At 48.9% G+C, this 24,601-nt stretch overlaps 1 protein-coding gene across 12 annotated transcripts in view; it reads left to right on the forward strand.

The window, feature by feature from the left end:
• Positions 1–9,389: 9,389 nt before the first annotated feature.
• The window catches only part of LOC137411652 (uncharacterized), a 248,836-nt gene continuing 233,624 nt past the window's right edge, over positions 9,390–24,601 (forward strand). For 2 of the 12 annotated variants that reach the window (XR_013621772.1, XR_013621779.1), the window contains exon 1: positions 12,308–12,462. The gene's annotated coding sequence lies outside the window, so the exon portion shown is untranslated. The other 10 variants (XR_013621774.1, XR_013621782.1, XR_013621780.1 and 7 more) reach the window with 9 other exon arrangements.

Genomic DNA, 24,601 nt, shown 5'->3' on the forward strand with positions numbered 1-24,601 from the left:
CGTGCCAGTCACCCTCACACATCGCACCACGGACCTTCCACGAGTGCCCGGGCTCCGTCTCGATCCCAAGCGCGCCAAAAATCTTTTCCCGCCATACACATTCCGACTCACCTTGGGGATTCTCTTCTCCGCCAGCAGCACCTGCAAACTTTCATTGGGGTTAGCAAGCACGGCATCACAATGCGAACATGGATTTTGCGCGGATTCCATTTTTTCCTCCCGTGATAATTTCTCTAAACCTGCCGTCTCTTCGGCCCCAATTGTTCCTTCAATTTGAATTATTTCTTTTTCTACCGCGACCGTCGGCGCCCATAAAATTTCGTCTTCCAATTCGACCTTCCCCAGCGCTCCCGACATTTCTTTATCCAATTTGATGATCGCCGGTTTTTCTACACACCGAGTCGCGATTTCGATCCCCTCGGTCAATATAGCTGCGCTCTGCTCCACCCCACTCTCCCTGCATTCCTCGCACCGCTTTACCTCGTCGCGTCCCTTTGTGACCTCCTCGCCCAGCTTGCGCCCTATGTCCTTCCCATTTCTTTTATCTCCGGGATGTATTTGTCACCTTGGGCGTCCATTATTTCTTTTAATTCGCCCTTGTTACACCTTGCTTCGTCCCTCATTTCTTTCATGTCATTAATGCGGGCGTCCATTTTTGCATTCATTCGAGCCCCCTCCATTTTTATGGATGCCTGTATTTGCGCCACGAATTGCACCATGTAGGCTTGTATGTCCATAACCCCCACTTGCGCAGCGGGCGCGGCCCTCGTCGCCATGTGCGAGGCGCCGCCATTTTCTATGCCAGTTACCTCTGCTGCTGCACCCTCATCGATTGCCTCTTCTTCCCCCAATTCTTCCTGTGGGTCCTGGGTTATTGATTCTATCTCCTCATCTATCTCCTCTTCTACCCCCACCGGCATTCGATCGCTTTGGCCCGCCATGGCACGAATTTAATTTTTGGATTTACAACTAAATTTCGGTCACTCGTAATTTGTAGTGCGTTAAGCGCACTTCGGATCCTATCCCAAACTCCTGACACCAATTGTTATGCCCAATATGTACAATTGGTGTCCAAAATTTTGTCTAACAAATTTTGTCCCAGGTTCCAAATCCCCACTCCTGACTACCAATTGTTATGGTTCTGTCGCCGGCCTTCTCCCCTTATCAAGGGGGGAGTAATCCCCTTGTCTTTACTGGCCTGGCACGAACCGAGACCTGAAACGACCCTTCCGGACAGCGCGAAATAGGGTTCCGGGACCAAATTCTCACTCGTACCTAAGTACTTGCGCTGCCCTGGAAGCGAGGAAACAAGCCTCACACGAACCACGTGAGGTTGGAATACGCCGAGCGGTTTGCGTACATGTGATCCGCGCAGTTATAATCAATGGACCCGATTGGAGCGATCTTATTCGTGCCACGCTTAGTCAATGGAGAAATCACAGGAACAATCGAATTCAGAAGAAAGGGAGATAGTAGGGTCAATATATGAAAAAAAACTCACCTAACCCCCAAAAAATTGATACAAAAGGTTTTTCAATGGATTCTGGTACCATTGGGCATGCTAAATAACATACTAAAAATCTAGTAACGTCTGACTTCCGGAAAGGGCTAATTTTCAAGATGGCGTCCAAGATGGCCGCCGGGAGCTTAAAATGGCCATATCTCAATTATTATTCAACCTAGAAAGGTGGTTTTGGTGTCTAACCCTGGGTTTTAGGGCCCAAGGAATCCAATTGAATCAATAAAATTACCATCAGTTAATTATTTATTGACAAGTTCAAGATGGCATCCCAAGGTGACATCCTGATCTACTAAAATAGCTCTGTCGAATAGCAGTCAACCTAGAGAGATTTTTTCAGTGTGTATACCTAGGTTTAAAGCACCCAGGAAATCATCAAAATTACTTAAATAAGCACAAAGTGATCAGGTAATCCAGTAAGCCAGTTTTACCAGCCCATTAGGCATATGTTGTCTTATACAGTTAGTCGCTATTCATCGTCGTCCTCCGACTCCTCTGGAAGAAACTTGTTATGTGGATTGTCACATTCTTCAAGTTGGCACGGTCCACAGGCAGTAGTACATGGTAGTCCATATCGTCTACAAGAGCAGTGGAGTGTCTTGCAGGCAGTGGAGCAGTTACAATGAATGACCTTCAAGAGACTGTCTGGAGCAGCGTTCATTCTTGACATAAGTGGGACAAACTGATTATCCTGCAGGCTCCACCCCCATTTCATGGCATCCATACCCTCTTCTTTTCCCATCCATACCATGATCTGGTAGTACGCTCTACGACAGTGAAGTTTGGTAGCAGATTCAGTTGGGGGCAGACGTTCGGGTGTTACAAAAGACGAAGCAGAGACAACCCTCGTGCTGAAGGTGTAATATCGCATTGTTGCTAGGGAATCTTTGCACTTGCCACCAAAGAGGATAGCCATTACTCGGCATCCAAGGTCATCGATCACCTCTGTGGTCTGGTTTGGGATGGTGAATGTGTTGGCACAAGACCGAAGAACAGGGTCTCCTTTTACATTTCTTTTGGAAATGTCTAAAAAATATGGATTTTGTTTATGCATACATGTACCAAATAATATACTTATTCCTTTTGAGATGAAAATAAATTGTTTGTCAGATTTTTCAGTCCCCCCCCCCCCCCTCCCCCACCCCAATATAAAATATAAAATAGTCTGTCCCTTGCCATAACCTCTCAAGCTTTGTACAAACCTTTGTCTGTAATGATCACTGAATACTGTGGACTGGAGTCACAGGTGGCAGTGGTGTAGACACATTACACTCTTATCTCCAATCTGAAACACACACTTGGTTCATTAGCTGGTGAGTCGGAGGATGACGATGAATAGCGACTAACTATATAAGACAACAAATGCCTAATGGGCTGGTAAACCTGGCTTACTGGATTACCTGATTACTTTGTGCTTATTTAAGTAATTTTGATGATTTCCTGGGTGCCTTAAACCTAGGTATACACACTGAAAAAATCTCTCTAGGTTGACTACTATTCGACAGAGCCACTTTAGTGGATCAAGATGTTGTAGGAGCTGTGCTCCCACGTCGATCGGAAGAATGGACGCGACAAAAAGCTGGAGTTCGTCCGAGTTTCTTTATTGTCACAAAACAACTCGGGTACTCTGAAAAGCCCGTTTATCGGGCAGCAATATATATACACACATTATCCCGGAGCGTTTTCCCAGGAAAGGCGAGAGGGGGCGTGGCCTGGCGTCCTGGCCGCGGCCTGGAAAGTCGAGGGCGGGCATACCCGGGCATGCCCGGGCGTCCCGGACGCGGCTTGGCAAGTCGAGAGCGAGCGTGGCCGGGCATGCCCGGGCGTCCCGGCCGAGGCCTGGCAAGTTGAGCGCGGGCCTGCCCGGGCGTCCTGTACGAGCCCGGCATGGTGATCGCTCCGCGTCCTTGGTAGGTGCAAGGCGATTGTATAAACCCAGCGGTAGCCGCTACATACGTCCCCCCAGAATCGACTTGCACCGACAGGGTCAATTTGAGGGGGGTCCTGATGACCCGGCCGAAGCGACCTCTGGCGGGTCGTGGGGGGGGGGGGGGGGGTCCGGTGTGGTGGTGGGTGGTCGAGTGGGGGGCACCGTGGACGGGGGGCGGCCTCGCCGCGGCGGAAGGGCCAAACGTGGCGGTTGGTCGATGTCCACGTGCGCCGGTTTGAGGCAGTCCACCGCAATCCGGTCCGACCTGCCGCCGATGTCGATGACGAACGACTTGTCGTCCCGTCGCAGGACCCGGAAGGGCCCGTCGTACGGCGGCCGGAGTGGCCCCCCGATGTGCGTCATGACGCACAAAAACGTACTCCGCTGTGCGAAGCGCTGGGGGGACGTAGGACTGGGGGTCACCATGGTGGGACGTTGGCACGGGGGCAAACCGTCGGGCGGCCTCCTGGAGGTCCGGGCGCTGGTGAGCTGCGGACCAGGGACTGGTAGCGTCGGGCACGAATTCGCCCGGGACGCGTAGCGCCTGGCCGTAGACAAGCTCGGCGGTGGATGCCCGGAGGTCCTCCTTGGGGGCCGTGCGGAGGCCCAAAACGACCCACGGCAGCCGGTCGGCCCAACCGCCGTCTTGAAGGCCGGCCATGAGCGCGGCCTTCATGGAGCGGTGGAATCGCTCGCACAACCCGTTGGCTTGGGCATGGGAGGCCATGGTACGGTGGAGCTTGACCCCCAGGTTGCGGACGACCGCGCCCCACAGCTCGGAGGTGAACTGTGGTCTGTTCTGTGGTCTGACGAGATGTCCGCCGGTGCGCCGAAGCGGGCGACCCAGGTGGCGATGAAAGCCTGCGCCACGTCGGCGGTGGTGGTGGAGACGAGGGGAACGGCCTCCGGCCACCTGGTGGTCCTGTCCACCATGGTGAGCAGGTGTGTGAACCCCCGTGATGGGGGGAGGGGGTCCACCAGATCCACGTTGACGTGGTCGAAACGTCGTTCGGGCACTGTGAAAGGTGCCAGCGGGGCCTGGGTGTGTCGGTGGACCTTGGCCTGTTGGCAGGCTGTGCAGGTGCTGGTCCAATCGCGGACGTCCCGTCGAAGGCCGTGCCAGACGAATCGCGCCGACACCAGCTTCTGGGAAGCTTTCCGGCCCGGGTGGGAAAGGCCGTGGAGGGAGGCGAAGATGCGGCGTTGCCAGGTAACGGGCACGATGGGGGCGAGGCTGGCCTTGGGAGACGTCGCAGAGCAGGACAGTGTCCGCGAAGGGGATGTCGGCCAGGCGGAGGCCCGTGTCCGCCGCCCGGAGGGCTTGCACCATGGTGTCGGTGGTTTGGTCCCCCGCTATAAGCGCGAAGTCCACGCCGAGGTGGACCGCGTTCGCGCTGGCCCGAGAAAGACAGTCGGCCACGGCGTTGTTTTTGCCGGCGACGTGCCGAATGTCCGTGGTAAACTCCGACACGGCGGAGAGGTGGCGCTGTTGGCGGGCCGACCACGGCTCCGTGACCTTGGCCATTGCGTAAACCAACGGCTTGTGGTCGACGAACGCCGTGAAGGGTCGGCCCTCCAGGAGGTGGCGGAAATGGCGAACGGCCAGGTGTAGACCGAGGAGCTCACGGTCAAACGTGCTGTATTTGAGCTCATTCGGCCGGAGCTGCCGGCTGAAAAAAGCGAGTGGCTGCCAAATCCCGTCAATCACGTTCTTTTCGAGATAAAAACAATGTTCTCACGAAACGTAATTGGAAAGTAAACCACTCTGGGGCATTTTCGAAATTTTTCTCTTCTTTAGTGGTCGACCTGAAAAGCCGAATTAGGCTTCAATCCCATGCTCCCATGCTCAGTAGGTTTGTCTGATTTATGATGTTGTCCTGCACCTACCGGTATAAGCGGTTTACATAAAGAAAGAAAGCTCGGTTTGATCAACGACAGTCATGAAACGTTTGATAAACGTTGAAACGGCGCTTTCGTCTGAACTGTCGGCGCTGATCTTACTGCAAGCTAACTTCTTCTGGTGGAGGAAGCCGCAGTGGCCGGAGAGAACCAGTCCTGACAGCGTCTGAAGTTAGAAGACGACACACAAACTGTGAAAACGTATGCTAAGCCCAGTTAAAATTTCTTAAAATAGGCCCGAAGCTAGCACATCGTATAGTTACTTCCTTAAGCTTCTTGTGACATTTATTGTATGTAGGTATTGGGGAGGACTATCTGCTCTTCTCTTTTACCAAGTCTTACCAGGTACGGTACCAACTACACCTGCCCACGCCGTAAAAAAACAAATTTTAATTTGTGGTGTACCGACAGACCCAAGGGTGGATCCAGGGGGGGGGGTGCAGGGGGTGCGCACCCCCCCTTCGATCCAGGATGAGGATGCAGGCGGTGCGAATCTGCTGAACTGTTGGACCAGGGAAGAACACAAGGAACTGCAGAAACTTCCAAGAACGCATGAAATGCCGTTTCTGACGATGTATTTTAAAAATTTTTCCTGGGGGGGAGGGGAGGGACCCCAGACCCCCTTTATCCCGCCCACCAGCGCTATAGTTTCATGCACCCACCCCCCGTCTTGAAATTCCTGGATCCGCCCCTAAGACCCAGGGTGGAAAGGTAAACCCATCTAACCTGAGGTAGATATAATAATAATAATGTAGGAGCGGTGCTCCCACGTCGATCGAAAGAATGGACGCGACACAAAGCTGGAATTCGTCCGAGTTCCTTTATTAAAACCAAACTACTCGGGTACTCTGAAAAGCCCGTTTATCGGGCAGCAATATATATCCACGCATTATCTCGGAGCCTCCGCCCAGGAAAGGCGAGAGGGGGCGTGGCCGGGCGTCCTGGCCGCGGCCTGGCAAGTCGAGGGCGGGCATGCCCGGGCATGCCCGGGCTAGCCCGGGCGTCCCGGCCGAGGCCTGGCAAGTTGAGCGCGGGCCTGGCAAGTTGAGCGCGAGCCCGGCATGGTGATCGCTCCGCGTCCTTGGTAGGTGCAAGGCGATTGTGATAACCCAGCGGTAGCCGCTACACACGTCCCCCCAGAATCGACTTGCACCGGCAGGGTCAATTTGAGGGGGGTCCTGATGACCCGGCCGAAGCGACCCCTGGCGGGTCGTGGGGGGGGGGGGGGGGGGGGTCCGGTGTGGTGGTGGGCGGTCGAGTGGGGGGCACTGTGGACGGGGGGCGGCCTCGCCGCGGCGGAAGGGCCAACCGTGGCGGTTGGTCGATGTCCACGTGCGCCGGCTTGAGGCGGTCCACCGCAATCCGGTCCGACCTGCGGCCGATGTCGATGACGAACGACTTGTCGTCCCGTTGCAGGACCCAGAAGGGCCCGTCGTATGGCGGCCGGAGTGGCCCCCGATGTGCGTCATGACGCACAAAAACGTACTCCGCTGTGCGAAGCGCTGGGGGGACATAGGACTGGGGGTCACCGTGGTGGGATGTTGGCATGGGGGCAAACCGTCGGGCGGCAAACCGTCGGGCTGCCAAACCCCGTTCACCCATTGCTCATGTATGGCGCCGACCGCGTAGTCGGAGGCATCCGTGGTGAGGGCGATGGGAGCGTTGAGCACCGGGTGAGCGAGCAGTGTTGCGTCGGCGAGGGCCCGCTTTGAGCTTTGGAAGGCCGCGTCCATTGCTGCGGACCAGGTGACGTCGTGCTTGGCCGGCTTGCCCCGGAGGGCTTCGTAGAGGGGCCGCATGAGATGAGCAGTGCGGGGCACGAAGCGGTGATAAAAATTCACCATTCCCAGGAATTCCTGCCTGGGCCTTTACGGAGCGGGGACGCGGAAAGGTGGTGATGGCCTGGACCTTGGTTGGCAGCGGTACGGCCCCGGTCGTGGTGATGTGGTGGCCCAAAAAATCTATGGCCGTCGTGCCGAAGTGGCATTTGGCCGGGTTGACGATGAGGCCGTGCTCGCTGAGGCGCCCGAATCGGAGGAGGAGGAGGTGCTCGGTCCGGGACGTGCTGGCGAAGAGGATGTCGTCCAGGTAGACGAAGAGGAATGGCAGGTCGCGCAGCACGCCGTCCATCAAGCGCTGGAACACCTGAGCCGCGTTCTTGAGGCCAAACGGCATCCGTAGGAATTCGAATAAGCCGAACGGCGTGATGACGGCCATTTTAGGGACGTCGGCCGCCCTGACAGGTACCTGGTGATATCCCCGTATGAGATCGATTTTTGAAAAAATGACCCGTCCCGCCAGACGGGCGGAGAAGTCTTGGATGTGCGGGATCGGATACCTGTCAGGGGTGGTAGCGTCGTTAAGGCGGCGGTAGTCGCCGCTTGGGCGCCAGCCACCCCCTGGCTTTGGGACGATGTGTAATGGTGAAGCCCACGCGCTATCGGAGCGTCGCACGATGCCGAGGTGTTCCAAAGCGTCGAACTCGGCTTTGGCCACGGCGAGCTTGGCTGGGTCGAGGCGGCGGGTTCTGGCATAGACCGGCGGGCCCGTGGTTGGTATGTGGTGCTCGATCCCATGTCGTACTGCGACGGCCGAAAACGTCGGCCGTGTGAGGGCCAGGAACTCCGCGAGCAGGCGAGCAAACTCGTTCGCCGCCGGGAGGGCGCACGCCAGCTCGGTCGGAGCGGAGCTGCTCAATGTGCATGCCAGGGAGCTGAAGGTCTCGGCGTTAATGAGGCGGCGCCGTTGAACGTCCACCCGCAGTCCGTGTGCGCAGAGGAAGTCGGCGCCTAGCAGAGCCATGGGCACGTTTGCGGTGACAAACGACCAAGTAAAGCGTTGGCCGCCGAAGCAGAGGGTGACGTTGCGCGGGCCGAAGGTGCGGATGTCCGATCCGTTGGCCGCAACCAAGGAGGGGCCGCAAACCGCGGACTGCCTGTCCTGATCAGAGGCGGGTATGACGCTCACTTGGGCTCCGGTGTCGCACAGGAAGCGCCGTCCGGACGCCTTGTCTGTGATGAACAGCAATTTAACCGTGTGGCCGGCGCTCATTCCTGGTAATGAACGCCAGCCCGGCCGTTTCCCGGCCTGCCGAAAGTGCACGGGTGTCGGCATGTCCGGGCCTTCTGTCCGAACCTGGCGTGATAGTAACGCCACGCTTGGTCCGGTGGAGGCTCCGGTCGTCGTGCTGGAGGTGGCCGGCTCGATGTAGCGGCTGCCGATTGCGTCGGCAGTTCGGTCATCGACGGTGCCGGGTGCTCGGGCGCCATAGGTATTGCGTCGGACGGCGGTGGGCCCCAGGTCGCTGCTGCAATGCGTTGGCCGGCCGCGGAAATCTTGTCGGCTTCCCTGGCGAGGGCACGGGGATCCGTGATCGTCGTGCTTGTCAGGGCGACGCGTACCGGGCTGGGCAGCTGACGGAGGAACAGCTCCTGGAACAGGAATGCCGGAGAGTGCTCGCCGAGCAGCGAAAGCATGTAGTCCATTCGCTCGGACGGGCGTGTGTCGCCCAGCTCGGGCAGGTCGAGCAGGCGTCGTGCGCGTTCCGCCGATGGGAGGGCAAAAGCGTCGAGGAGAAGCTTTTTAATCGCGCCGTATTTGTCAACGGCTGGCGGGCTCTCGAGGAGGCTCAGGGCGCGGGCCGCGGTGGCTGAACCGAGCGCTGCTACCACGTGGTGGAAGTGGGTGTCGTCGGCGGTGATGTTTCGCAGGGCGAACAGGGAGTCCGCCTGGGCGAACCAAACCGCCACGTGAGCCTCCCAGAAGGTAGGCAGTTTAAGGGCAACTGCCGTGTCCATGTCGGTAGGTCACCAATGTAGGAGCGGTGCTCCCACGTCGATCGAAAGAATGGACGCGACACAAAGCTGGAATTCGTCCGAGTTCCTTTATTAAAACCAAACTACTCGGGTACTCTGAAAAGCCCGTTTATCAGGCAGTAATATATATCCACGCATTATCTCAGAGCCTCCGCCCAGGAAAGGCGAGAGGGGGCGTGGCCGGGCGTCCTGGCCGCGGCCTGGCAAGTCGAGGGCGGGCATGCCCGGGCTAGCCCGGGCGTCCCGGCCGAGGCCTGGCAAGTTGAGCGCGGGCCTGGCAAGTTGAGCGCGAGCCCGGCATGGTGATCGCTCCGCGTCCTTGGTAGGTGCAAGGCGATTGTGATAACCCAGCGGTAGCCGCTACAATAACAATAAAAATAATACGATAACAAAAATAACTAGTATGTAGATCCGAACGGCTCTGTCGGTCATCTCTGATGGTCAGTTTCAATCATGGTTCCCTCAATCCTCCCTCAATATTTGACTGATTGAGATCATGGTCACTTTCAATGATGGTCAGTTATGTTAATGGATGCGCAAATGACGACACATGGGCTCCTGGATGTTTGTTCACTGCAAAGACCTCGGCGCATGCGCAAATGACGACACATGGCCCACAGTTTGTTCGTTCAATACGTACGCGCTTTGATTTAATACGTACGCGCCTGATATCGGCGCATGCGGAAGTGATCGCCGTTGCTATCGACTCGCACAATCTCTTGTGACGGTCCACCAGTTTATCTCAGAGACGTGCAGCTTCCAGCGTTACGAGATATGATCTAGGCCTAACTTACAAGACCGGTCGCAGCCTTCTAGGCCCCGTGGTTGGTTCAGAAGAACTCGTCAAAGAACGTGTTCGTTTTAACTCGAGCCGATTCAATCGCCGACGTGACGGCGAACAAATCGAAACTCGTGCCGCGGGACGTGATGACGTCACTGCGTTTTAGCCTTAAAACAAAACCACTCATATCTTTTGAACGCGCACGAAATTCAAAAATCTGGCCCGAGAGAATTTACGTATTGATGTCTACTATCATCCTACCAAGTTTCAGCTCAATCGGATCAGAACTGGAGGAGGAGTAGCGAAAGGAAAATTGTTTATGGACGGACTTACTGACTTACGGACGGACGGAAGGACGGACAGACGGACAAATCGAACCATTTTATCAGGTTCATCTCTAACGAGATGACCTAATGAATAATATCGAAACAAAACGCCACACATTTTATTTACTGACCACGCCCCCTTTGTTTGTCACCTGACGTCAACACATAAAGCATTGTGACGGCATAATCGAAATGTGCTAACAGAATGCGTGTTACTCGCTTCAGTGTGACACACTTTCTATGTGTGAGTGCGATTATAATCATATAGTCTACTCGTTTTCCCATGAAGGACGAAGGTCGAAGGTGAGTCCGGTCAATCGGAGAGCTCGCGAATTTCCCGTCAATGACGTCATCTCGGCATTACCTCTTTTTTATTCTTGTGAAATCAAGTTGAAATATTTTGCCTTTGATTGATATTCGAGCAGTTAGAAGCGATAACTTATCTGGTGTTTATCGATCGTCCCTCACTTTGAATTGGACGTTAAGCCGGTTGTCCCTCGTGCGTGTTTGTCGGTTGCACCTCGTAAAAACTGTCATGGTCGCTCCACGCTCACTTTTCGTGCAACGCCAACAGGTGAAAGCTGCTGCTTTACGTCATAAGCAGCTGTACCTAGGAGTGTCGCCAGAGGGAGCTTGGTGAGCAGAAAATAGTTCGGAGAGCAGAGAGATTGACGAGTGGACGCAGCGAACCATCTTGGGCAAGCAAGGATCACGTGCTGGGAGAGGAAGGATCTTCACGTGGGGATCAGGGCTTCGGCCTCAGGTTCAGCCTTGGTTCAGCCTACGTTGGCTTAGCGGTTAGGGTGTTGGTTTAGCGGTTAGGGTGTTGGCTTAGCGGTTATGGTGTTGGCTTAGCGGTTAGGGTGTTGGCTGAGCGGTTCGGGTGCTGGCTTAGCGGTTCGGGTGCTGGCTTAGCGGTTATGGTGTTAGTTTAGCGGTTAGGGTGCTGGCTTAGCGGTTAGGGTGTTGGCTTAGCGGTTAGGGTGTTGGCTTAGCGGTTAGGGTGCTGGCTTCATGGTTAGGGTGCTGGCTTAGCGGTTAGGGTGCTGGCTTAGCGGTTAGGGTGCTGGCTTAGCGGTTAGGGTGTTGGCTTAGCGGTTAGGGTGTTGGCTTAGCGGTTAGGGTGCTGGCTTAGCGGTTGGGGTGCTGGCTTAGCGGTTAGGGTGCTGACTTCGTGGTTATGGTGCTGGCTTAGCGGTTAGGGTGCTGGCTTAGCGGTTAGGGTGCTGGCTTAGCGGTTAGGGTGCTGGCTTAGCGGTTAGGGTGCTTGCTTAGCGGTTAGGGTGCTTGCTTAGCGGTTAGGGTGCTGGCCTAGCGGTTAGGGTGCTGGCTTAGCGGTTAGGGTGCTGGCTTAGCGGTTAGGGTGCTGGCTTAGCGGTTAGGGTGCTGGCTTAGCGGTTAGGGTGCTGGCTTAGCGGTTAGGGTGCTGGCTTAGCGGTTAGGGTGCTTGCTTAGCGGTTAGGGTACTGGCCTAGCGGTTAGGGTGCTTGCTTAGTGGTTAGGGTGCTGGCTTAGCGGTTAGGGTGCTGGCTTGGCGGTTAGGGTGTTGGCTTCGTGTTTAGGGTGTTAGCTTCGTGTTTAGGGTGTTGGCTTAGCGGTTAGGGTGCGGCTTAGCGGTTAGGGTGCTGGCTTGGCGGTTAGGGTGTTGGCTTTGTGTTTAGGGTGCTGGCTTAGCGGTTAGGGTGCTGGCTTTGCGGTTAGGGTGCGGCTTAGCAGGCCTGCGGATTTCATGGAAACGATCGTTACCGGTAGCGTGTCGGCAACGTGATAGCAAAAAGACGGAACCGAAAGTACGTTTCCCATCGCAGAAAGGCAGTGTAAGGCAAAAATATGTGGTATTTACCTTCACGTGTGATTTTCAGCGAACTATTTTAGAAGTTGTTTTATTTCCACCAAAATTAGGCCGGGAAAGCAGATAGCAAAAATGCCGGTTGTCATAATAACAATAAAAATAATACGATAACAAAAATAATGAATAATATCGAAACAAAACGCCGCACATTTTATTTACTGACCACGCCCCCTTTGTTTGTCACCTGACGTCACCACATAAAGCATTGTGATCTGACGGCATAATCGAAATGTGCTAACAGAATGCGTGTTACTCCCTTCAGTGTGACACACATTCTATGTGTGAGTGCGATTATAATCATATAGTCTACTCGTTTTCCCATGAAGGACGAAGGTCGAAGGTGAGTCCGGTCAATCGAAGAGCTCGCGAATTTCCCGTCAATGACGTCATCTCGGCATTACATCTTTTTTATTCTTGTGAAATCAAGTTGAAATATTTTGCCTTTGATTGATATTCGAGCAGTTAGAAGCGATAACTTATCTGGTGTTTATCGATCGTCCCTTGCTTTGAATTGGTCGTTAAGCCGGTTGTCCCTCATGCGTGTTTGTCGGTTGCACCTCATAAAAACTGTCATGGAGACAGTGGTCCTATTGTATGAGCCATGCATTGTGGCCCTTCGGGGGCATGATGCATGGATTTGAATGACCATGTGCTTCCCCCTCGGGGTTGAGGCACATGTGTAATGTTATTGGGACAGCCTTGTTGACGTTGTGCCTTGGCCATGGGGTCAAGGTGCACGTCCAAGGCTGTTCAAATGTTTGGCTTTTTACCTTTTTTCAGTGTAAAAAAGGCAGGCCTTCTTGCGGGCCCTAAACGCAATAGCTGCTGCTTCCACGTCATAACCAGCTGGACCGAGGAGTGTCGCCAGAGGGAGCCTGAGGTGAGCAGAAAGTAGTTCGGAGAACAGAGAGATTGACGAGTGGACGCAGCGAACCATCTTGGGCAAGCAAGGATCACGTGCTGGGAGAGGAAGGATCTTCACGTGGGGATCAGGGCTTCGGCCTCAGGTTCAGTCTTGGTTCAGCCTACGTTGGCTTAGCGGTTAGGGTGCTGGCTTAGCGGTTGGGGTGTTGGTTTAGCGGTTAGGGTGTTGGCTTAGTGGTTAGGGTGCTGGCTTAGCGGTTAGTGTGCTGGCTTAGCGGTTAGGGTGCTGGCTTAGTGGTTATGGTGCTGGTTTAGCGGTTAGGGTGCTGGCTTAGCAGTTAGGGTGCTGGCTGAGCGGTTAGGGTGTTGGCTTAGCGGTTGGGGTGTTGGCTTAGCGGTTAGGGTGTTGGCTTAGCGGTTAGGGTGTTAGCTTAGCGGTTAGGGTGTTGGCTTAGCGGTTAGGGTGTTGGCTTAGCGGTTAGGGTGTTGGCTTAGCGGTTAGGGTGTTGGCTTAGCGGTTAGGGTGTTGGCTTAGCGGTTAGGGTGCTGGCTGAGCGGTTAGGGTGCTGGCTGAGCGGTTAGGGTGCTGGCTGAGCGGTTAGGGTGTTGGCTTAGCGGTTGGGGTGTTGGCTTAGCGGTTAGGGTGTTGGCTTAGCGGTTAGGGTGTTGGCTTAGCGGTTAGGGTGTTGGCTTAGCGGTTAGGGTGTTGGCTTAGCGGTTAGGGTGTTGGCTTAGCGGTTAGGGTGTTGGCTTAGCGGTTAGGGTGTTGGCTTAGCGGTTAGGGTGTTGGCTTAGCGGTTAGGGTGCTAGCTTAGCGGTTAGTGTGCTGGCTTAGCGGTTATGGTGCTGGCTTAGCGGTTAGGGTGCTGGCTTAGCGGTTAGGGTGCTGGCTTAGCGGTTAGGGTGCTGGCTTAGCGGTTAATGTGCTGGCTTAGCGGTTAGGGTGCTGGCTTTGCGGTTAGTGTGCTGGCTTAGCGGTTCAGGTGTTGGCTTAGCGGATATGGTGCTGGCTTAGCGGTTAGGGTGCTGGCTTTGCGGTTAGGGTGCTGGCTTAGCGGTTAGGGTGCTGGCTTAGCGGTTAGAGTGTTGGCTTAGCGGTTCGGGTGTTGGCTTAGCGGTTATGGTGCTGGCTTAGCGGTTAGGGTGCTGGCTTAGCGGTTGGGGTGCTGGCTTAGCGGTTAGGGTGCTGGCTTAGCGGTTAGGGTGCTGGCTTAGCGGTTAGGGTGCTGGCCTAGTGGTTAGCGTGCTGGCTTTGCGGTTAGGGTGCTGGCTTTGCGGTTAGGGTGCTGGCTTTGCGGTTAGGGTGCTGGCTTTGCGGTTAGGGTGCTGGCTTTGCGGTTAGGGTGCTGGCTTTGCGGTTAGGGTGCTGGCTTCACGGTTAGGGTGCTGGCTTCGCAGTTAGGGTGCTGGCTTCGCGGTTAGGGTGCTGGCTTCATGGTTAGGGTGCTGGCTTAGTGGTTAGGGTGCTGGCTTAGCGGTTAGGGTGCTGGCGTAGTGGTTAGGGTGCTGGCTTCGCGGTTTAGGGTGCTGGCTTAGCGGTTCCGGTGTTGGCTTAGCGGTTAGGGTGCTGGCTTAGCGGTTAGGGTGCTGGCTTAGTGGTTAGGGTGCTGGCATAGCGGTTAGGGTGTTGGCTTAGCGGTTAGGGTGTTGGCTTAGCGGTTAGGGTGTTGGCTTAGCGGTTAGAGTGTTGGCTTAGCGGTTAGGGTGCTGGCTTAGCGGTTAGGGTGCTGGCTTAGCGGTTAGGGTGTTGGCTTAGCGGTTAGGGTGTTGGCTTAGCGGTTGGGGTGTTGGCTTAGCGGTTGGGGTGTTGGCTTAGCGGTTAGGGTGCTGGCTTAGCGGTTAGGGTGCTGGCTTAGCGGTTAGGGTGCTGGCTTAGCGGTGAGGGTGCTGGCTTAGCGGTTAGGGTGTTGGCTAAGCGGTTAGGGTGCTGGCTTAGCGGTTAGGGTGTTGGTTTAGCGGTTTGGGTGTAGGCTAAGCGGTTCGGGTGCGGCTTCGCAGGCCTGCGGATTTCACGGAAATGATCGTTAAGACGAGACGTTAAGTGCACGTTTCTTTGGTTGCAAGTCACCCTTCTCGTGCAGAAACGTGTGTGCTTCATTAGATCGGGTGTATTACACTTGTATACATCAAAATAATACATATTTGACAGGAAACTGTTTTCGCGCAAATCCAATCTTGTATGCCAAAAATAAGCAGTTTTGACATAAAAAGTGCAAAATTAGGGCGGCAAAGCACATGGTATGTAGTTTCCCACATTCAGGTTCGCGATATGACTTCCGCTTTGACGGACATGCGCATCGGTCTAAATCACAGACTTCCTTTTCAAAATGGCATCCGTTGCTAAGCGAAAAAAACCTGAAAATGTCGCTTTAAAAACATTACGAAAATGGTCATTCAGCGACGATTTTGAAGCGGATTGCGATGGGGAAGGCTTGGTCACATTTCTTCGCTGCAAAGTATGTGCTACGCATGACACAGACATACGGAAGAAGGCATCGCGCCGGGGCATAAGCGGTCCACCACTGACGGTGATTGTAAACTCCGTGAACGGCGTGACCTATGTTCACAAGGTAAAGGGAGACACTCAACCGAACCTACTGCAGTGCATTTGTTCCAATCCAGATTTTATTTAAATGCTCTTTGCAGTTGCTGGATGTCTTTGTGGCGGGCACAAGGGACAATAATTCCGCGCACCAGTGGGTGGCGCGAGCGTCCAGGCGGGGAACGAAAGCGCATGCCCCGCCTTTCGGCCGATCGGCCATGCCCGGGGGCAAGGCGTGGCCTCGGGACATATATGCGGGCTCTAAGCTCGAGCCCGCCCAGTGCTGAAGTGCGAGCTCTTAATAAAGACTCTTTGTTTGTACCAACGCGTTGTGGCCTACCTCTCTGGCAACCGAGTCGTGTGTGCACAGCACCACATCTTCATCATTAGTGCATGCTTAATTGTACACCGCTCCTTTCCTATGCCATCTCAAGGCATTGCAAATCGTCATTGCCGGGCACCGAAAGGGGCTCGGCAGTGACGCACGCTGAAAGAGAGTACTCAGTTTTCACTCTGGTTGTTTGTTGTACACTGCTCCTTTCCTATGCCATCTCCAGGCATTGCAAATCGTCATTGCCGGGCACCGAAGGGGGCTCGGCAGTGACGCACGCTGAAAGAGAGTACTCAGTTTTCACTCTGGTTTCTTGTTTTCTTGTTTTCTTGCTTGTTTGTCCGGACGATATCTCAGCCATCCTTTGAGTGAAGAGGCTGAAATTTCGGCACAATAGTGAGCAAGTCCTTTGTCAAAAACAGTATTTTTGGTTTTTTGATTAATCAATTAATTGAGGAGTTATTTAATTATTAGCGATTAATTAAGTACTTATTTAATTAATTAAATTTCCTTTCTCTTCTGACCATTAACTCAGGCACCTTTTGAGTTAGGAAGCTGATATTTGGACATGCCAATGACCAGGTGATTTGGCTGCAAAGGCTATTTTTGATTTATTAATTAATCAATCAATTAATCGATTAATTATTTAATTATTCGATTAATGACTAAAAAAAATTCTTTTTTTTAAGTTACAGATTCTGATGAAATAGTGGTGGTTTATGTGTTCTATGACCGAATTGATTATTAACTTAATGTTTTTATGATTATTATTTATTAATTAATTATTTAATGATTTGATTAATGACAAAAAAATTTTTTTTTTTTAAGTTACAGATTCTGATGAAATGGTGGTGGTTTATTTGTTCTCTGACCGAATTGATTAATTATTTAATTTTTTATGATTATTATTTATTTATTTTCATTATTAATCATTTATTTATCTTCTTGTACACTGCTCCTTTCCTGTGCCATCTCCAGGCATTGCAAATCGTCATTGCCGGGCACCGAAGGGGGCTCGGCAGTGACGCACGCTGAAAGAGAGTACTCAGTTTTCACTCTGGTTGTTTGTTTGTTGTACACCGCTCCTTTCCTATGCCATCTCCAGGCATTGCAAATCGTCATTGCCGGGCACTGAAGGGGGCTCGGCAGTGACGCACGCTGAAAGAGAGTACTCAGTTTTCACTCTGGTTGTTTGTTTTCTTTCTTGTTTGTCCGGACGATATCTCAGCCATCCTTTGAGTGAGGAAGCTGAAATTTCGGCACAATAGTGAGCAAGTCCTTTGTCAAAAACCGTATTTTTGGTTTTTTGATTAATCAATTAATTGAGGAGTTATTTAATTATTAGCGATTAATTAAGTACTTATTTAAATAATTAAATTTCCTTTCTCTTCTGACCATTAACTCAGGCACCTTTTGAGTTAGGAAGCTGACATTTGGACATGCCAATGACCAGGTGATTTGGCTGCAAATGATATTTTTGATTTATTAATTAATCAATTAATCGATTAATTATTTAATTATTCGATTAATGACAAGAATTTTTTTTTAAAAGTTACAGATTCTGATGAAATAGTGGTAGTTTATGTATTCTCTGACCAAATTGATTAATAATTTAAATTTTTTTATGATTATTATTTATTTATTTTCATTATTAATCATTTATTTATTTTTTCTCATTTGGCCAATATCTCAGGCACCTTTTGAGCTGGGAAGCTAATATTTGGACATGAGTGACCAAGTGATGTGGCTATCAAGGATATTTTTGATTTATTGATTAATCATTTAATCGATTAATTATTTATTGATTAATCGATTCATTATTTATTGAGTAATCAATTAATTATTTAATTTTTTATTAATGACTTATTTAATTAAATTTCTGAAAGATACATCTTCGGATGAAGCACTAGTGGTTTAGTTATGCTATTAGCCAATTGATTATGAAAATATTTTGTGATAATCTTTTATTGATTTTAATTATACAATTAATCAATCAATTAGTGGACACCTCTCCCTCCCAATGCAGCCTCAATGAGCTGCACTGCGGTATTGCCGGGCGCCAGAGGCACCCCGGCAATGCCGCGCTGTAAGATATTTAATTATTTGGAAGGGGGGCGGTGTACTTTGAATGTATGTGTACTTGTTGTACACCGCTCCTTTCCTATGCCATCTCCAGGCATTGCAAATCGTCATTGTCGGGCACCGAAGGGGGCTCGGCAGTGACGCACGCTGAAAGAGAGTACTCAGTTTTCACTCTGGTTGTTTGTTGTACACCGCTCCTTTCCTATGCCATCTCCAGGCATTGCAAATCGTCATTGCCGGGCACCGAAGGGGGCTCGGCAGTGACGCACGCTGAAAGAGAGTACTCAGTTTTCACTCTGGTTGTTTGTTTTCTTGGTTGTCCGGGCGATATCTCAGCCATCCTTCAAGCTAAGAAGCTGAAATTTTGGCACAATAGTGAGCAAGTCCTTTGTCAAAAACGATATTTTTTGTTTTTTGATTAATCAATTAATTGAGGAGTTATTTAATTATTAGCGATTAATTAAGTACTTATTTAATTAATTAAATTTCTTTTCTCTTCTGACCATTAACTCAGGCACCTTTTGACTTAGGAAGCTAATATTTGGACATGAGTGACCAAGTGATGTGGCTATCAAGGATATTTTTGATTTATTGATTAATCATTTCATCTATTAATTATTTATTGATTAATCGATTAATTATTTATTGAGTAATCAATTAATTATTTAATTTTTTATAAATGACTTATTTAATTAAATTTCTAAAAGATACATCTTCGGATGAAGCACTAGTGGTTTAGTTATGCGATTAGCCAATTGATTATGAAAATATTTTGTGATAATCTTTTATTGATTTTAATTATACAATTAATCAATCAATTAGTGTACACCTCTCCCTCCCAATGCAGCCTCAATAGTACAGGGGGTAAGCTAACCTATTGTGCATTTTTTCATAAAAGCACCAATTTTGGCACAGAGGTAGACCAACATATTATGAACAAATTTGGATGTGGAGCCATCGCCCAACTGCCCCCATTTTGGAAAATGGCCGCCACGGCCGCCAGGGGGCAGTTGGGCGATGGCTCCACATCCAAATTTGTTCATAATATATTGGTCTACCTCTCTGCCAAAATTGGTGCTTTTATCAAAAAAATGCACAATAGGTTTAAATATACTAGGTAAACCGCCCCATTGTACAGCGGGTAAACTAACCTATTGTGCATTTTTTAAATAAAAGCACCAATTTTGGCACAGAGGTAGACCAACATATTATGAACAAATGTGGATGTGGAGCCATCGCCCAACTGCCCCCTGGCGGCCGTGGCGGCCATTTTCCAAAATGGGGGCAGTTGGGCGATGGCTCCACATCCAAATTTGTTCATAATATATTGGTCTACCTCTCTGCCAAAATTGGTGCTTTTATCAAAAAAATGAACAATAGGTTTAAATATACTAGGTAAACCGCCCCACCACAATGAGCTGCACTGCGGTATTGCCGGGCGCCTGAGGCGCCCCGGCAATGCCGCGCTGCAGCATATTTAATTATTTGGCATGGGGCGGTGTACTTTGAATGTATTTGTACTTGTTGTACACCGCTCCTTTCCTATGCCATCTCCAGGCATTGCAAATCGTCATTGCCGGGCACCGAAGGGGGCTCGGCAGTGACGCACGCTGAAAGAGAGTACTCAGTTTTCACTCTGGTTGTTTGTTACCTTCGCAAAAGCGGAAGGTTATGTTTTGATCGCTGTGTATTTATTTGTATGTCTGTGTGTGTGTGTGTGTGTATGTTATTCGCATAACTCAAAAAGTATTCAACCGAATTGCATGAAATTTGGTGGGATGATTGGTTATTATACGGGACACATTTGATTAGATTTTGGGAGCAATCGGGTCAAAGGTCAAGGTCAAGGTCACGAAAAGGTCAAAATCGTATTTTTACCATAGCGCGGTCAATTTTTATCCAATTGGCATGCAACTAATGCCAAAATGTTCAGAATTCAATGCCCGATCTTGTGATATACGACATGACCCAGTGAAGACATTACCCTTGTTAGCGGTTGGGGGTCAAAGGTCAGGGGGGTCACGACCTTGCAAAATGTGCGTTTTTTGTCATAACTTGGTCAATTCTTATCCGATTTGCATGAAATCAGCACCAAACTGTTCACTGTTCTGTTCCCTACACTCCCATGCCAAGTACAGAACAGTAGCTGCGGCGAAGGTATGCGCTCTACCGAGTGCCCGTTCTAGTTTGTACTTGTTGTACACCGCTCCTTTCCTATGCCATCTCCAGGCATTGCAAATCGTCATTGCCGGGCACCGAAGGGGGCTCGGCAGTGACGCACGCTGAAAGAGAGTACTCGGTTTTCACTCTGGTTGTTTGTTTGTTTGTTTTCTTGTTTTTGTACACTGCTCCTTTCCTATGCCATCTCCAGGCATTGCAAATCGTCATTGCTGGGCACCGAAGGGGGCTCGGCAGTGACGCACGCTGAAAGAGAGTACTCAGTTTTCACTCTGGTTGTTTGTTTGTTTGTTGTACACCGCTCCTTTCCTATGCCATCTCCAGGCATTGCAAATCGTCATTGCCGGGCACCAAAGGGGGCTCGGCAGTGACGCACGCTGAAAGAGAGTACTCAGTTTACACTCTGGTTTCTTGTACACCGCTCCTTTCCTATGCCATCTCCAGGCATTGCAAATCGTCATTGCCGGGCACCGTAGGGGGCTCGGCAGTGACGCACGCTGAAAGAGAGTACTCAGTTTTTACTCTGGTTGTTTGTTTGTTTGTTTTCTTTCTTGTTTGTTTGTTTTCTTGCTTTCTTTCTTTCTTTCTTGTTTGTTTGTCCGGGCGATATCTCAGCCATCCTTTGAGCTAGGAAGCTGAAATTTCGGCACAATAGTGAGCAAGTCCTTTGTCAAAAACGGTATTTTTTTTTTTGATTAATCAATAAATTGAGGAGTTATTTAATTATTAGCGATTAATTAAGTACTTATTTAATTAATTAAATTTCCTTTCTCTTCTGACCATTAACTCAGGCACCTTTTGAGTTAGGAAGCTGACATTTGGACATGCCAATGACCAGGTGATTTGGCTGCAAATGATATTTTTGATTTATTAATTAATCAATTAATCGATTAATTATTTAATTATTCGATTAATGACAAAAAAAAATTTATTTTTAAAGTTACAGATTCTGATGAAATAGTGGTAGTTTATGTGTTCTCTGAACAAATTGATTAATAATTTAATTTTTTTATGATTATTATTTATTTATTTTAATTATTAATCATTTATTTATTTTCTTTCTCATTTGGCCAATATCTCAGGCACCTTTTGAGCTGGGAAGCTAATATTTGGACATGAGTGACCAAGTGATGTGGCTATCAAGGATATTTTTGATTTATTGATTAATCATTTAATCGATTAATTATTTATTGATTAATCGATTAATTATTTATTGAGTAATCAATTAATTATTTAATTTTTTATAAATGACTTATTTAATTAAATTTCTAAAAGATACATCTTCGGATGAAGCACTCGTGGTTTAGTTATGCGATTGGCCAATTGATTATGAAAATATTTTGTGATAATCTTTTATTGATTTTAATTATACAATTAATCAATCAATTAGTGTACACCTCTCCCTCCCAATGGAGCCTCAATGAGCTGCACTGCGGTATTGCCGGGCGCCGGAGGCGCCCCGGCAATGCCGCACTGCAGCATATTTAATTATTTGGCATGGGGCGGTGTACTTTGAATGTATGTGTACTTGTTGTACACCGCTCCTTTCCTATGCCATCTCCAGGCATTGCAAATCGTCATTGCCGGGCACCAAAGGGGGCTCGGCAGTGACGCACGCTGAAAGAGAGTACTCAGTTTTCACTCTGGTTTCTTGTTTGTTTGTTTTCTTGCTTTCTTTCTTGGTTGTCCGGACGATATCTCAGCCATCCTTTGAGCTAGGAAGCTGAAATTTCGGCACAGTCGTGAGCAAGTCCTTTGTCAAATACGGTATTTTTTGTTTTTTGAATAATCAATTAATTGAGGAGTTATTTAATTATTAGCGTTTAATTAAGTACTTATTTAATTAATTAAATTTCATTTCTCTTCTGACCATTATTAACTCAGGCACCTTTTGAGTTAGGAAGCTGATATTTGGACATGCCAATGACCAGGTGATTTGGCTGCAAAGGATATTTTTGATTTATTAATTAATCAATTAATCGATTAATTATTTAATTATTCGATTAATGACCCAAAAAAATTTTTTTTTTAAGTTACAGATTCTGATGAAATAGTGGTAGTTTATGTGTTCTCTGACCAAATTGATTACCAATTTAATTTTTTTATGATTATTATTTATTTATTTTCATTATTAATCATTTATTTATTTTCTTTCTCATTTGGCCAATATCTCAGGCACCTTTTGAGCTGGGAAGCTAATATTTGGACATAAGTGACTAAGTGATGTGGCTATCAAGGATATTTTTGATTTATTGATTAATCATTTCATCTATTAATTATTTATTGATTAATCGATTAATTATTTATTGAGTAATCAATTAATTATTTAATTTTTTATAAATGACTTATATAATTAAATTTCTAAAAGATACATCTTCGGATGAAGCACTAGTGGTTTAGTTATGCGATTAGCCAATTGATTATGAAAATATTTTGTGATAATCTTTTATTGATTTTAATTATACAATTAATCAATCAATTAGTGTACACCTCTCCCTCCCAATGCAGCCTTAATGAGCTGCACTGCGGTATTGCCGGGCGCCGGAGGCGCCCCGGCAATGCCGCGCTGCAGCATATTTAATTATTTGGCATGGGGCGGTGTACTTTGAATGTATGTGTACTTGTTTGTTTTCTTTCTTGGTTGTCCGGGCGATATCTCAGCCATCCTTTGAGCTAGGAAGCTGAAATTTCGGCACAGTAGTGAGCAAGTCCTTTGTCAAATACGGTATTTTTTGTTTTTTGAATAATCAATTAATTGAGGAGTTATTTAATTATTAGCGTTTAACAAAGTACTTATTTAATTAATTAAATTTCATTTCTCTTCTGACCATTATTAACTCAGGCACCTTTTGAGTTAGGAAGCTGATATTTGGACATGCCAATGACCAGGTGATTTGGCTGCAAATGATATTTTTGATTTATTAATTAATCAATTAATCGATTAATTATTTAATTATTCGATGAATAACCCAAAAAATTTTTTTTTTTAAGTTACAGATTCTGATGAAATAGTGGTAGTTTATGTGTTCTCTGACCAAATTGATTAATAATTTAATTTTTTTATGATTATTATTTATTTATTTTCATTATTAATCATTTATTTATTTTCTTTCTCATTTGGCCAATATCTCAGGCACCTTTTGAGCTGGGAAGCTAATATTTGGACATGAGTGACCAAGTGATGTGGCTATCAAGGATATTTTTGATTTATTGATTAATCATTTCATCTATTAAGTATTTATTGATTAATCGATTAATTGCCGGTGTCCTTCTCTCCTGACAAGGTGGAGGAGTTTTTGTCAAACCTCGACTCTGATTCTGCAACTGGACCAGACGGCATCAGCCCACGGGTCCTAAAATCCTGCTCTGCCGCTCTATCTCACCCTCTCTCTGTTCTTTTCACCCTATCTTTTGCTCAAGGTCATCTGCCAGCATCCTGGAAATCAGCTAACATTACCGCTTTACACAAAAAAGGTGCAAAAACAGATCCTTGCAACTACAGACCAATCAGCCTGCTCCCAATTATCAGCAAAGTCATGGAATCCATCATTGCTTCGGATATGAAATCTTTCCTCTTCTCCAATGGCTTGATCTCTGATCATCAATTTGGTTTCAGACCAGGTCACTCTACTCTGGACATGCTGCTTCTGCTGTCTCAACAATGGATGGAGGTCCTCAATGCCAAACAGGAAATCAGAGCTGTCTCCCTTGACATATCAAGAGCCTTTGATACGGTCTGGCACCCAGCTCTGCTCACCAAACTCTCCTCCTATGGTATCCATGGAAATCTCCATGCATGGCTTGCGGACTTCCTCTCTGGTCGTAGTCAATGTGTGGCCCTGAATGGATTTCTCTCATCTCCCCTTCCTGTTCAGGCTGGAGTTCCCCAAGGAAGTGTGCTGGGCCCTGTGCTTTTTCTGGTCTTTATCAATGATCTCTCTGACTCTCTGGAAAATCCTCTCTATCTCTTTGCTGATGACTCCACTCTCTGCCGCTCCATTCCTCTTCCCTCAGATCGGCAGTCTGCAGCCTCCTCACTCTCTGAAGACCTGGACAAAATCACAGACTGGTCAAACAAGTGGAACATGTCTTTCAATCCTGCCAAATCTCACTCTCTTACTATGTCTCTCCGAAAAGATCGACTGGACAACCCTCCCATCTACTTTCTCAACAATCCTCTCCAAGAAGTTCTGTCACTCAAGCTTTTGGGTCTCACTATCTGCCATGATCTTTCTTGGGAAAACCACATTTCCAAGCTGGCCTCCAAAGCCAGTCGCCGACTGGGCATCCTCCGTCGTGCGAAGTCCTTCCTCGGCACACCTGAGCTCCTCACCACATACAAGGCTTTCATCCGCAGCTCTATGGAATACTGTTCTCCCCTATGGGCTGGTGCTCCTGCCTCACACCTGGCTCAGCTTCACGCTGTTGAATCCAAAGCTTTCAAAATCATTGGAATCTCCCGCGATGAAGCTATCTCTGAGG

Source organism: Myxine glutinosa, chromosome 1, assembly GCF_964187855.1.
Source record: "Myxine glutinosa chromosome 1, kmMyxGlut1.1, whole genome shotgun sequence".
Classification (NCBI taxonomy): domain Eukaryota; kingdom Metazoa; phylum Chordata; class Myxini; order Myxiniformes; family Myxinidae; genus Myxine; species Myxine glutinosa.